The sequence below is a fragment of the Triturus cristatus genome, chromosome 2_1, assembly GCF_964204655.1.
Source record: "Triturus cristatus chromosome 2_1, aTriCri1.1, whole genome shotgun sequence".
Taxonomy (NCBI): domain Eukaryota; kingdom Metazoa; phylum Chordata; class Amphibia; order Caudata; family Salamandridae; genus Triturus; species Triturus cristatus.
This window is the reverse complement of record NC_140581.1, coordinates 1127832607-1127846683: the sequence shown is the minus strand read 5'-3', so window position 1 is coordinate 1127846683 and position 14077 is coordinate 1127832607. Positions and strand designations below refer to the sequence as shown.

Genomic DNA, 14077 nt, shown 5'->3' with positions numbered 1-14077 from the left:
GGTGAGTTGAAAACCGCTCCCCTTTGTGATGTCATTAAATTCTCCTCCAATGGGTGAGTCGCACTTTCAGCCTGCTTGACTGAAGCATGCTGGTACATGCAGTCCTGAGGGGTGTTTGTTCAGTAACAGAAACACTCCACCACCAAGTGATGTCCCAAAATACTGGATCAGGGCCACACTCCAGATCAAGAGCCCTGCAGGATGACCAAAAGCCTTACACCCGACTCCTTATTCAGGCGAAAATATCACCTCCTCTCTCCCCAAATGCAGTGTATCACACCATGTAGGCAGTCAAAACTGGTCGGGGGGGCTCCGTGTTTTTGCAGTTCGTGCAATAATTCCAAGAGAGTTGCTGGTCTTAACACGGTGCACCAGACCGAGAGGGTGTGCTGTTAGTCAGCGACCTGCTGCTGACAAAACATGAGTCCAACGCCTCCTCCAACTCAGGAAAAAGCACAGCACACTCCGGAATTCGAGGCAAGGACTTTATTGAAATAAAATGCGCGTAGTGCAGCAGTCCCAACAAACGCTAAGGCAGACGCGTTTCAAGCCTCCAATGGCTCTCATCAGTGCCTGTTCCTGGGTCTTCGCGCTCTCTGTGGTGTTCAACGAGGTGCAGGTGAGTTGAAAACCGCTCCCCTTTGTGATGTCATTAACTTCTCCTCCAATGGGTGAGTCGCGCTTTCAGCCTGCCTGACTGAAGCATGCTGGTACATGCAGTCCTGAGGGGTGTTTGTTCAGTAACAGAAACACTCCACCACCAAGTGATGTCCCAAAATACTGGATCAGGGCCACACTCCAGATCAAGAGCCCTGCAGGATGACCAAAAGCCTTACACCCGACTCCTTATTCAGGCGAAAATTTCACCTCCTCTCTCCCCAAATGCAGTGTATCACACCATGTAGGCAGTCAAAACTGGTCGGGGGGGCTCCGTGTTTTTGCAATTCGTGCAATAATTCCAAGAGAGTTGCTGGTCTTAACACGGTGCACCAGACCGAGAGGGTGTGCTGTTAGTCAGCGACCTGCTGCTGACAAAACATGAGTCCAACGCCTCCTCCAACTCAGGAAAAAGCACAGCACACTCCGGAATTCGAGGCAAGGACTTTATTGAAATAAAATGCGCGTAGTGCAGCAGTCCCAACAAACGCTAAGGCAGACGCGTTTCAAGCCTCCAATGGCTCTCATCAGTGCCTGTTCCTGGGTCTTCGCGCTCTCTGTGGTGTTCAACGAGGTGCAGGTGAGTTGAAAACCGCTCCCCTTTGTGATGTCATTAACTTCTCCTCCAATGGGTGAGTCGCGCTTTCAGCCTGCCTGACTGAAGCATGCTGGTACATGCAGTCCTGAGGGGTGTTTGTTCAGTAACAGAAACACTCCACCACCAAGTGATGTCCCAAAATACTGGATCAGGGCCACACTCCAGATCAAGAGCCCTGCAGGATGACCAAAAGCCTTACACCCGACTCCTTATTCAGGCGAAAATATCACCTCCTCTCTCCCCAAATGCAGTGTATCACACCATGTAGGCAGTCAAAACTGGTCGGGGGGCTCCGTGTTTTTGCAGTTCGTGCAATAATTCCAAGAGAGTTGCTGGTCTTAACACGGTGCACCAGACCGAGAGGGTGTGCTGTTAGTCAGCGACCTGCTGCTGACAAAACATGAGTCCAACGCCTCCTCCAACTCAGGAAAAAGCACAGCACACTCCGGAATTCGAGGCAAGGACTTTATTGAAATAAAATGCGCGTAGTGCAGCAGTCCCAACAAACGCTAAGGCAGACGCGTTTCAAGCCTCCAATGGCTCTCATCAGTGCCTGTTCCTGGGTCTTCGCGCTCTCTGTGGTGTTCAACGAAGTGCAGGTGAGTTGAAAACCGCTCCCCTTTGTGATGTCATTAACTTCTCCTCCAATGGGTGAGTCGCGCTTTCAGCCTGCCTGACTGAAGCATGCTGGTACATGCAGTCCTGAGGGGTGTTTGTTCAGTAACAGAAACACTCCACCACCAAGTGATGTCCCAAAATACTGGATCAGGGCCACACTCCAGATCAAGAGCCCTGCAGGATGACCAAAAGCCTTACACCCGACTCCTTATTCAGGCGAAAATATCACCTCCTCTCTCCCCAAATGCAGTGTATCACACCATGTAGGCAGTCAAAACTGGTCGGGTGGGCTCCGTGTTTTTGCAGTTCGTGCAATAATTCCAAGAGAGTTGCTGGTCTTAACACGGTGCACCAGACCGAGAGGGTGTGCTGTTAGTCAGCGACCTGCTGCTGACAAAACATGAGTCCAACGCCTCCTCCAACTCAGGAAAAAGCACAGCACACTCCGGAATTCGAGGCAAGGACTTTATTGAAATAAAATGCGCGTAGTGCAGCAGTCCCAACAAACGCTAAGGCAGACGCGTTTCAAGCCTCCAATGGCTCTCATCAGTGCCTGTTCCTGGGTCTTCGCGCTCTCTGTGGTGTTCAACGAGGTGCAGGTGAGTTGAAAACCGCTCCCCTTTGTGATGTCATTAACTTCTCCTCCAATGGGTGAGTCGCGCTTTCAGCCTGCTTGACTGAAGCATGCTGGTACATGCAGTCCTGAGGGGTGTTTGTTCAGTAACAGAAACACTCCACCACCAAGTGATGTCCCAAAATACTGGATCAGGGCCACACTCCAGATCAAGAGCCCTGCAGGATGACCAAAAGCCTTACACCCGACTCCTTATTCAGGCGAAAATATCACCTCCTCTCTCCCCAAATGCAGTGTATCACACCATGTAGGCAGTCAAAACTGGTCGGGGGGGCTCCGTGTTTTTGCAGTTCGTGCAATAATTCCAAGAGAGTTGCTGGTCTTAACACGGTGCACCAGACCGAGAGGGTGTGCTGTTAGTCAGCGACCTGCTGCTGACAAAACATGAGTCCAACGCCTCCTCCAACTCAGGAAAAAGCACAGCACACTCCGGAATTCGAGGCAAGGACTTTATTGAAATAAAATGCGCGTAGTGCAGCAGTCCCAACAAACGCTAAGGCAGACGCGTTTCAAGCCTCCAATGGCTCTCATCAGTGCCTGTTCCTGGGTCTTCGCGCTCTCTGTGGTGTTCAACGAGGTGCAGGTGAGTTGAAAACCGCTCCCCTTTGTGATGTCATTAACTTCTCCTCCAATGGGTGAGTCGCGCTTTCAGCCTGCCTGACTGAAGCATGCTGGTACATGCAGTCCTGAGGGGTGTTTGTTCAGTAACAGAAACACTCCACCACCAAGTGATGTCCCAAAATACTGGATCAGGGCCACACTCCAGATCAAGAGCCCTGCAGGATGACCAAAAGCCTTACACCCGACTCCTTATTCAGGCGAAAATTTCACCTCCTCTCTCCCCAAATGCAGTGTATCACACCATGTAGGCAGTCAAAACTGGTCGGGGGGGCTCCGTGTTTTTGCAATTCGTGCAATAATTCCAAGAGAGTTGCTGGTCTTAACACGGTGCACCAGACCGAGAGGGTGTGCTGTTAGTCAGCGACCTGCTGCTGACAAAACATGAGTCCAACGCCTCCTCCAACTCAGGAAAAAGCACAGCACACTCCGGAATTCGAGGCAAGGACTTTATTGAAATAAAATGCGCGTAGTGCAGCAGTCCCAACAAACGCTAAGGCAGACGCGTTTCAAGCCTCCAATGGCTCTCATCAGTGCCTGTTCCTGGGTCTTCGCGCTCTCTGTGGTGTTCAACGAGGTGCAGGTGAGTTGAAAACCGCTCCCCTTTGTGATGTCATTAACTTCTCCTCCAATGGGTGAGTCGCGCTTTCAGCCTGCCTGACTGAAGCATGCTGGTACATGCAGTCCTGAGGGGTGTTTGTTCAGTAACAGAAACACTCCACCACCAAGTGATGTCCCAAAATACTGGATCAGGGCCACACTCCAGATCAAGAGCCCTGCAGGATGACCAAAAGCCTTACACCCGACTCCTTATTCAGGCGAAAATATCACCTCCTCTCTCCCCAAATGCAGTGTATCACACCATGTAGGCAGTCAAAACTGGTCGGGGGGGCTCCGTGTTTTTGCAGTTCGTGCAATAATTCCAAGAGAGTTGCTGGTCTTAACACGGTGCACCAGACCGAGAGGGTGTGCTGTTAGTCAGCGACCTGCTGCTGACAAAACATGAGTCCAACGCCTCCTCCAACTCAGGAAAAAGCACAGCACACTCCGGAATTCGAGGCAAGGACTTTATTGAAATAAAATGCGCGTAGTGCAGCAGTCCCAACAAACGCTAAGGCAGACGCGTTTCAAGCCTCCAATGGCTCTCATCAGTGCCTGTTCCTGGGTCTTCGCGCTCTCTGTGGTGTTCAACGAGGTGCAGGTGAGTTGAAAACCGCTCCCCTTTGTGATGTCATTAACTTCTCCTCCAATGGGTGAGTCGCGCTTTCAGCCTGCCTGACTGAAGCATGCTGGTACATGCAGTCCTGAGGGGTGTTTGTTCAGTAACAGAAACACTCCACCACCAAGTGATGTCCCAAAATACTGGATCAGGGCCACACTCCAGATCAAGAGCCCTGCAGGATGACCAAAAGCCTTACACCCGACTCCTTATTCAGGCGAAAATATCACCTCCTCTCTCCCCAAATGCAGTGTATCACACCATGTAGGCAGTCAAAACTGGTCGGGGGGGCTCCGTGTTTTTGCAGTTCGTGCAATAATTCCAAGAGAGTTGCTGGTCTTAACACGGTGCACCAGACCGAGAGGGTGTGCTGTTAGTCAGCGACCTGCTGCTGACAAAACATGAGTCCAACGCCTCCTCCAACTCAGGAAAAAGCACAGCACACTCCGGAATTCGAGGCAAGGACTTTATTGAAATAAAATGCGCGTAGTGCAGCAGTCCCAACAAACGCTAAGGCAGACGCGTTTCAAGCCTCCAATGGCTCTCATCAGTGCCTGTTCCTGGGTCTTCGCGCTCTCTGTGGTGTTCAACGAAGTGCAGGTGAGTTGAAAACCGCTCCCCTTTGTGATGTCATTAACTTCTCCTCCAATGGGTGAGTCGCGCTTTCAGCCTGCCTGACTGAAGCATGCTGGTACATGCAGTCCTGAGGGGTGTTTGTTCAGTAACAGAAACACTCCACCACCAAGTGATGTCCCAAAATACTGGATCAGGGCCACACTCCAGATCAAGAGCCCTGCAGGATGACCAAAAGCCTTACACCCGACTCCTTATTCAGGCGAAAATATCACCTCCTCTCTCCCCAAATGCAGTGTATCACACCATGTAGGCAGTCAAAACTGGTCGGGGGGGCTCCGTGTTTTTGCAGTTCGTGCAATAATTCCAAGAGAGTTGCTGGTCTTAACACGGTGCACCAGACCGAGAGGGTGTGCTGTTAGTCAGCGACCTGCTGCTGACAAAACATGAGTCCAACGCCTCCTCCAACTCAGGAAAAAGCACAGCACACTCCGGAATTCGAGGCAAGGACTTTATTGAAATAAAATGCGCGTAGTGCAGCAGTCCCAACAAACGCTAAGGCAGACGCGTTTCAAGCCTCCAATGGCTCTCATCAGTGCCTGTTCCTGGGTCTTCGCGCTCTCTGTGGTGTTCAACGAGGTGCAGGTGAGTTGAAAACCGCTCCCCTTTGTGATGTCATTAACTTCTCCTCCAATGGGTGAGTCGCGCTTTCAGCCTGCCTGACTGAAGCATGCTGGTACATGCAGTCCTGAGGGGTGTTTGTTCAGTAACAGAAACACTCCACCACCAAGTGATGTCCCAAAATACTGGATCAGGGCCACACTCCAGATCAAGAGCCCTGCAGGATGACCAAAAGCCTTACACCCGACTCCTTATTCAGGCGAAAATATCACCTCCTCTCTCCCCAAATGCAGTGTATCACACCATGTAGGCAGTCAAAACTGGTCGGGGGGGCTCCGTGTTTTTGCAGTTCGTGCAATAATTCCAAGAGAGTTGCTGGTCTTAACACGGTGCACCAGACCGAGAGGGTGTGCTGTTAGTCAGCGACCTGCTGCTGACAAAACATGAGTCCAACGCCTCCTCCAACTCAGGAAAAAGCACAGCACACTCCGGAATTCGAGGCAAGGACTTTATTGAAATAAAATGCGCGTAGTGCAGCAGTCCCAACAAACGCTAAGGCAGACGCGTTTCAAGCCTCCAATGGCTCTCATCAGTGCCTGTTCCTGGGTCTTCGCGCTCTCTGTGGTGTTCAACGAGGTGCAGGTGAGTTGAAAACCGCTCCCCTTTGTGATGTCATTAACTTCTCCTCCAATGGGTGAGTCGCGCTTTCAGCCTGCCTGACTGAAGCATGCTGGTACATGCAGTCCTGAGGGGTGTTTGTTCAGTAACAGAAACACTCCACCACCAAGTGATGTCCCAAAATACTGGATCAGGGCCACACTCCAGATCAAGAGCCCTGCAGGATGACCAAAAGCCTTACACCCGACTCCTTATTCAGGCGAAAATATCACCTCCTCTCTCCCCAAATGCAGTGTATCACACCATGTAGGCAGTCAAAACTGGTCGGGGGGGCTCCGTGTTTTTGCAGTTCGTGCAATAATTCCAAGAGAGTTGCTGGTCTTAACACGGTGCACCAGACCGAGAGGGTGTGCTGTTAGTCAGCGACCTGCTGCTGACAAAACATGAGTCCAACGCCTCCTCCAACTCAGGAAAAAGCACAGCACACTCCGGAATTCGAGGCAAGGACTTTATTGAAATAAAATGCGCGTAGTGCAGCAGTCCCAACAAACGCTAAGGCAGACGCGTTTCAAGCCTCCAATGGCTCTCATCAGTGCCTGTTCCTGGGTCTTCGCGCTCTCTGTGGTGTTCAACGAGGTGCAGGTGAGTTGAAAACCGCTCCCCTTTGTGATGTCATTAACTTCTCCTCCAATGGGTGAGTCGCGCTTTCAGCCTGCCTGACTGAAGCATGCTGGTACATGCAGTCCTGAGGGGTGTTTGTTCAGTAACAGAAACACTCCACCACCAAGTGATGTCCCAAAATACTGGATCAGGGCCACACTCCAGATCAAGAGCCCTGCAGGATGACCAAAAGCCTTACACCCGACTCCTTATTCAGGCGAAAATATCACCTCCTCTCTCCCCAAATGCAGTGTATCACACCATGTAGGCAGTCAAAACTGGTCGGGGGGGCTCCGTGTTTTTGCAGTTCGTGCAATAATTCCAAGAGAGTTGCTGGTCTTAACACGGTGCACCAGACCGAGAGGGTGTGCTGTTAGTCAGCGACCTGCTGCTGACAAAACATGAGTCCAACGCCTCCTCCAACTCAGGAAAAAGCACAGCACACTCCGGAATTCGAGGCAAGGACTTTATTGAAATAAAATGCGCGTAGTGCAGCAGTCCCAACAAACGCTAAGGCAGACGCGTTTCAAGCCTCCAATGGCTCTCATCAGTGCCTGTTCCTGGGTCTTCGCGCTCTCTGTGGTGTTCAACGAAGTGCAGGTGAGTTGAAAACCGCTCCCCTTTGTGATGTCATTAACTTCTCCTCCAATGGGTGAGTCGCGCTTTCAGCCTGCCTGACTGAAGCATGCTGGTACATGCAGTCCTGAGGGGTGTTTGTTCAGTAACAGAAACACTCCACCACCAAGTGATGTCCCAAAATACTGGATCAGGGCCACACTCCAGATCAAGAGCCCTGCAGGATGACCAAAAGCCTTACACCCGACTCCTTATTCAGGCGAAAATATCACCTCCTCTCTCCCCAAATGCAGTGTATCACACCATGTAGGCAGTCAAAACTGGTCGGGGGGGCTCCGTGTTTTTGCAGTTCGTGCAATAATTCCAAGAGAGTTGCTGGTCTTAACACGGTGCACCAGACCGAGAGGGTGTGCTGTTAGTCAGCGACCTGCTGCTGACAAAACATGAGTCCAACGCCTCCTCCAACTCAGGAAAAAGCACAGCACACTCCGGAATTCGAGGCAAGGACTTTATTGAAATAAAATGCGCGTAGTGCAGCAGTCCCAACAAACGCTAAGGCAGACGCGTTTCAAGCCTCCAATGGCTCTCATCAGTGCCTGTTCCTGGGTCTTCGCGCTCTCTGTGGTGTTCAACGAGGTGCAGGTGAGTTGAAAACCGCTCCCCTTTGTGATGTCATTAACTTCTCCTCCAATGGGTGAGTCGCGCTTTCAGCCTGCCTGACTGAAGCATGCTGGTACATGCAGTCCTGAGGGGTGTTTGTTCAGTAACAGAAACACTCCACCACCAAGTGATGTCCCAAAATACTGGATCAGGGCCACACTCCAGATCAAGAGCCCTGCAGGATGACCAAAAGCCTTACACCCGACTCCTTATTCAGGCGAAAATATCACCTCCTCTCTCCCCAAATGCAGTGTATCACACCATGTAGGCAGTCAAAACTGGTCGGGGGGGCTCCGTGTTTTTGCAGTTCGTGCAATAATTCCAAGAGAGTTGCTGGTCTTAACACGGTGCACCAGACCGAGAGGGTGTGCTGTTAGTCAGCGACCTGCTGCTGACAAAACATGAGTCCAACGCCTCCTCCAACTCAGGAAAAAGCACAGCACACTCCGGAATTCGAGGCAAGGACTTTATTGAAATGAAATGCGCGTAGTGCAGCAGTCCCAACAAACGCTAAGGCAGACGCGTTTCAAGCCTCCAATGGCTCTCATCAGTGCCTGTTCCTGGGTCTTCGCGCTCTCTGTGGTGTTCAACGAGGTGCAGGTGAGTTGAAAACCGCTCCCCTTTGTGATGTCATTAACTTCTCCTCCAATGGGTGAGTCGCGCTTTCAGCCTGCCTGACTGAAGCATGCTGGTACATGCAGTCCTGAGGGGTGTTTGTTCAGGAGTTGGAAATTGACATAAATGACAACCCAGGAAGTGGTTTTAAACCAAAGTCAGTTTTCTTACCTCAAATTGAATGCGATGCGATTGATGTCTTTGAGAGAGGGGTGTTAGCTGATTTAAAGAAAATAAGATATAATAAACTCCCCCATTTTCAAAAGAATTTGAGTGAACAACAAATCAAGGCATTAGAAGATTTGAAACGAGATAGGACTATAACTATACGACAGTCCGATAAAGGAGGTAATGTTGTCGTATTAGACAAATGTGCATGTTTACAAGAAGGATACAGACAGTTAACTAATGCGATCTGCTACAATGTTTCAGACAAAAAGGCAATATCCAAATCTAATTGGGAGTATGGAAACTTGCTTGTAGATTGGAGGGAACGGGGTTTATTGGAATGGGAAGAGTATAACTTTTTAAGATGCCAATTTCCCCGTATCCCTATACTGTATTTATTGCCAAAACTGCATAAGGATCCTGAGAATCCCCCAGGTAGACCTATTGTCTCCTCAATTGGCTCCCTACTAGAAAACACTTCTCGTTTTATCGACCACTATTTAAGACCATTTGTGGTAAGTCTACCAGCCTATCTTAGGGATACTACACACTTTTTGACTATTATAGATGGCATTCACTGGGAACCTGATTTCATTTTGATAACCCTAGATGTATGTAATCTATACACGTGTATCAACCATGATTTTGGTCTGCAAGCTATCAGGCACTATCTGAAGACCCGCTCAATCTCCCTATGGTCTCATTCAGAAATGATTCTAGACATGATTAAGTTTTGTTTAACAAACAACTTTTTTATGTTTGATGATGTGATTTACCGTCAGGCCCAGGGCACAGCCATGGGAACCTGCTTCGCCCCCAGTTATGCCAATTTGGTAATGGGCTGGTGGGAGGAGCAGGTTGTGTCAACGATCCCCAATTTTGAATGCTGTGCCCTGTGGCTGAGATTCATCGATTATATTTTCATCATATGGAAGGGTGATATTGAGTCAGCTAAAGAATTCATTTGCAAACTAAATGATAATGAGTTCAACATTGCCTTAACAGAAAACATAAATACTAGAGAGATTGAATTTTTGGATGTAAAAGTTGAGATTGTTAACTATTCCATTGAAACCAAACTTTTCCGTAAAACCACAGCAGCTAACAGCATTCTTAATGCTACAAGTGCCCACCCACGGAAGCTAATATATAGTATTCCATATGGTGAATTATTACGGGCAAAACGCAACTGTAGCTCTCTTAGCTTGTATGATAAAGAAAAGGATGCCATGATTGGCCGATTCAAAGAGAGAGGCTACAGTATAAAAACTATCTCTGAGGCTTGTAAACGAGTAGAGTTGGTTACAAGGACTGAGCTTTTGCATCCTAACAAATCTGAATCAGCCACTGAAACCATCAGATTCATCACTACCTATTCAGGTCAAGCCCAGTGTATTCGTCGAATACTAAATAAGAACTGGCATGTTTTATTAACGGACACCAATCTTCAGAAACACCTTAACAGTTGTCCCCAAATTACATTTCAGAGAAGTAAGTCACTTAGGGATGAGATATGTTCCAATTATGTTACCAGCAAGGATGTAAAACTGGGAACTAACTGTCCTGGCTTTCGGTGTTGCAGAAAGTGCAAAGCATGTAAAAACAGTTCAGATTGTAAGACACTTACCCTTACCAACAGTGGCAGAGAATTCAAAATCAAGAAAGCTCTGAGTTGCAACACCGCATATTGTATCTATGCACTTATGTGTCCCTGCAATAAGATCTACATTGGGAGCACTATCCACTGTGCCAAGAAAAGAGTGTTAGAACATGTCAGAGCTATTAGAGACCACAATAGACAGTATCCAGTGGCTAGACACTTCTTTGAATATCATTCTCAAAACGAGGAACTATTGAAAATGGTGGTTATTGACGAAGTTCCAATTGGTGTCAGGGGAGGCAACAGACAGCTAACATTACGCCAATTGGAATCAAGATACATCATTGATTTGGAGACTATGTCCCCGGTGGGATTGAATTCCAGTGAGGAATTAGTGGTACATTTACGGCAGTAACATATTAAATTTGTATGAATTTTAAAATCTTTTTTGACCTCCAGGATCATTTTCTGTAATTAACTTTATGGTGATGTATATAGTATGATTTGACCCACAGAATCTTGACAAAAGCTGTATGTCTCTAATTTTAAAACAATTTTTCAAGTAATGTTTTTACATAAAATTCTTCTCTTTTTTGTACATCTTTCAGATGGGGTATTTCAGATCAGGCTAATCATGTTGAAGCAAGTACAAGGGAACACAACGTTCTAATTAGGTTGTTGAGTATAATTTTTGCCCACTTGGGCGCAATTCCAATCGACATACAATATATCATGTATTCTATTGTATACACAATGAGGACCTACACAGTGATATTTCATTCGGAAAAATATATATATATTTTTTGTCACAATCTAATCAGTTTCATGATGATGACAGCGTTATTTTGTTGTTCATATTTATGGCCCACTTGGGCTTAATCTGCTTTTGTTCTCTTTAATATGAAGAATAATCACTGCCATGATTAGATACATTTCTATTGAAATTTTACTGTTCTAAGATGGCCACCACTGAACTGTAAAGACATGAGCTTTAAACTTTTTGTCCTTTTTCATTGTTTATTACACTTAATAAAATAGATGCTGTCTCTGCGTTAGCCACAGCGTGAGCAAGGCGAAAGCTGAAACGCGTTGCTGGTGCAGTCGGTATCATTCACTGCATTTCCAAAGTGTCCTGGCGTTCTTTTATAAGCTTGAAGAATTGTGGATCTTTATATTTCAGGGCTCCGATACCCTGTGCGAGGACCGCCCTACATTGACAGCCTCTTTACATTATCGGGATTGGTATTGATATATATATATATATATATATATATTCACTGAAAAAACCATGGGTTTCACACACGTTATAGTTAGGAATTAGCATTTAAAAAACCTTAGAAATTCAGTGAAAAAACCATAGGTTTCACACACGTTATAGTTAGGAATTAGCATTTAAAAAACCTTAGAAATTCAGTGAAAAAACCATAGTTTTCACACATGTTATAGTTAGCTGGACATTTTACTCGTAAAAAACCAATGAAATTCCCCCGTTATAGTTAGTTCAGCTAACTATAACTCGCGCGCCCGCAATGCACTGCTGATGACGTCACATATTACATCACTCATGACATGGTCAGTGACATCACTCATGACATCACTGATGACATCTCAAATGACATCACTGATGACCTCACTGATGACATCATCCAGTGAATGTGTGTTTTTCTGAAAATTAAATATGTTTTATATATGTATATCTCAAGGTCGATGGAAGAATAAATGGGTATATTACTGTCTAAATGGATGATTTCTTTTTGAAAAATTGATTGTGTAACTGACTGATTAAGTGTATCATAGTGAATACATGGCTTAGTGAGTAATGTTTAAATATATAAATATCTGTATCATTTTTTCACTTTGTGTATAAGTGGCTGCATGGGTTGGTGAGTAGCTACATGGGTGTCTATATAGGTTATTAGTTGTTTTTTTGAGTATCAGTATGAGTGTCTGCATGGTTTGGTGGGGGGTATTACGTAGTGCATAGGTGCATGAATGAGTGACTCACTGTTTGTATGTGTTGAACAGAGCATGTGTGCAGGACTGCATGGGTGGATGTGTGTGTGTATGGGTGTGTTAGTGAGTGAATGACTGTCTCAATAGTGTCTTAATGAGTAACTACATATGTTTAAAACTAGTATATGTGACTATTCGTTTATATATGTGAGTATATGTGAGAGTGAGAGATTGAAAGAGTTCCTGTATGAATAAGTATGTATTTCTATAAGTGATTGTTTAAAAGACTAAGTATGTGTAAGTTTCCATAGAAGTAAGTGTGGTGGTGTGTGTATAACTGTATATGCAAGTAAATGTATGTTTGATTCTTTATTAGCATGAGTGACTATGTGTGTGAGTAGCTCTATGGATGAGTGGCATTGTGTAACAGGATGTATAGGTGTATGAGTACATATGATAAGTGAGTACATGTATGAGTGACTGTATTGGACTGTTGGTGAATGAGTGGATGTGTATGTGGATCTTAGAATTACTGAAGAGGTTGTTGTAACTGTTATTGGTATGTCCATTGTTTTGTAAATTTTAGTCTCTATTTTTGAATGTGTGTATCAAAGGTTATATTAGGGGAAGAGGAGGTCTGCCACTCTATCACAAGGATGATGTCATCAGTGATGTCATCAGTGATGTCATTTGAGATGTCATCAGTGATGTCATGAGTGATGTCACTGACCATGTCATGAGTGATGTAATATGTGACGTCATCAGCAGTGCATTGCGGGCGCGCGAGTTATAGTTAGCTGAACTAACTATAACGGGGGAATTTCATTGTTTTTTTACGAGTAAAATGTCCAGCTAACTATAACATGTGTGAAACCTATGGTTTTTTCACTGAATTTCTAAGGTTTTTTAAATGCTAATTCCTAACTATAACGTGTGTGAAACCTATGGTTTTTTCACTGAATTTCTAAGGTTTTTTAAATGCTAATTCCTAACTATAACGTGTGTGAAACCCATGGTTTTTTCAGTGAATTTGCAAGGTTTTTTAAATGCTAATTTTTTTTTTTTTGTTCTATTTTTTTAAACATATTTTTATTTTAATTTTCTTACCTTTTATAAAGACTATGGTTAAATTTTTAAAATTCTTTAATATGTTTTTTTAAATATATTTTTTAAAATAAACATGTAAAATTTATTTGCAGTACATTTTTTCTATTTTTTTTATTATTTTTTTAGTACGCGCACCGTAAGCTTACGGTAAGCGTACGGTTTACGCAACGTCCGTAATTTATCTACGCTGCTTGCGTATAGTTACGCAATTTGCGTAGCCGCGCGTACTCCGCGTGGGACGCGTACGCGTGTACGCTACACGCGCACGTTACACGGAAGTGTCGGGTAGTGACTGTTATGCGCATGCGCGCAAGCGCGTGTCTTTTTTACGCGCATGCGCACTTTTGCCGTAAGCGTACCGTAAGCGTACCGTAAGCGTACGGTAGGTCATGTGATCATGAAACACAACTTTTGATTGGTTGAAACTACTTTCAGTTCTAGAACTCTCCTACACCACACCCATTCCTCTCATTTCTGCTTGTGATCCCTTAGGAGAAGGAGCTGGGTTGTCTTTGTGATACGATGGCAGAACAGCAGAGCTCTTCTGAGAGTGAGGCTAGCCCTAGCAGCACTGTTTTGAGG

At 46.0% G+C, this 14077-nt stretch overlaps 1 long non-coding RNA gene across 1 annotated transcript in view; it reads left to right on the top strand.

The window, feature by feature from the left end:
* LOC146866465 (uncharacterized) overlaps positions 1-11506 on the top strand; it is a 158263-nt gene extending 146757 nt beyond the window's left edge. Inside the window, exon 4 of the long non-coding RNA XR_014976810.1 lies at positions 11044-11506. This is a non-coding gene — a long non-coding RNA (uncharacterized LOC146866465). The remainder of the gene's footprint in view (positions 1-11043) is intronic.
* The last annotated feature ends 2571 nt before the right edge of the window (positions 11507-14077 follow it).